Consider the following 749-nt stretch of genomic DNA (forward strand, 5'->3'; position numbering starts at 1 on the left):
TACATTTTTTATAAGGAAGCCAAAACTATTTAATGGAAAAAAGATAGAATCTTCAACAAATGATGCTGTAATGACTAGATGCCTACATGTAGAAGAATGAAAATATATCCATAATTATCACCCTGTACAAAACTCAAGTCCAAGTGGATTAATAACCTCAACATAAAACTGGATACACTAGAGACCTACTTGGTCATGATGGATGATTGTTTTGATGTGTTCTTGGATTGGGAAGAGAGGCCCTTTGGTCTTGCAAATTTTATAAGCCCCAGTACAGGGGAACACCATGACCAAGAAGTGGGAGTGGATGGGTAAGGGAGCAAGGGGTGGGGGCATAGGGGATTTTCGGGATAGCATTTGAAATGTAAATGAAGAAAATATCTAATAAAAATTGGGGAAAAAACTGGATACACTAAATCTCATAGAAGTGGAATTGGAAAATATCCTTAAATGCATTTGAACAGGATTTTTCCTGAACAGAACACCAAAGGCTCACGCTCTAAGGCCAACAATTGGTAAATGGGACATCAAGAAACTGAAAACTTCTCTATGGCAAAGGACACTTAATAGGGAAAAAATAAGCAGCCTACAGATTGGGAAAGTATCTTCACCAAGCCTACATCTGACATAAGGCTAATACCCAAAATTTATAAAGAACTCAAGAAGTTAAACACCAGCTACCAAAATAACCCAATTAAAAAGGGTGCCCAGCTCCCATCCAGACACACACACACACACACACACACACA

Source organism: Mus pahari, chromosome 21 (genome assembly GCF_900095145.1).
Source record: "Mus pahari chromosome 21, PAHARI_EIJ_v1.1, whole genome shotgun sequence".
NCBI lineage: Eukaryota > Metazoa > Chordata > Mammalia > Rodentia > Muridae > Mus > Mus pahari.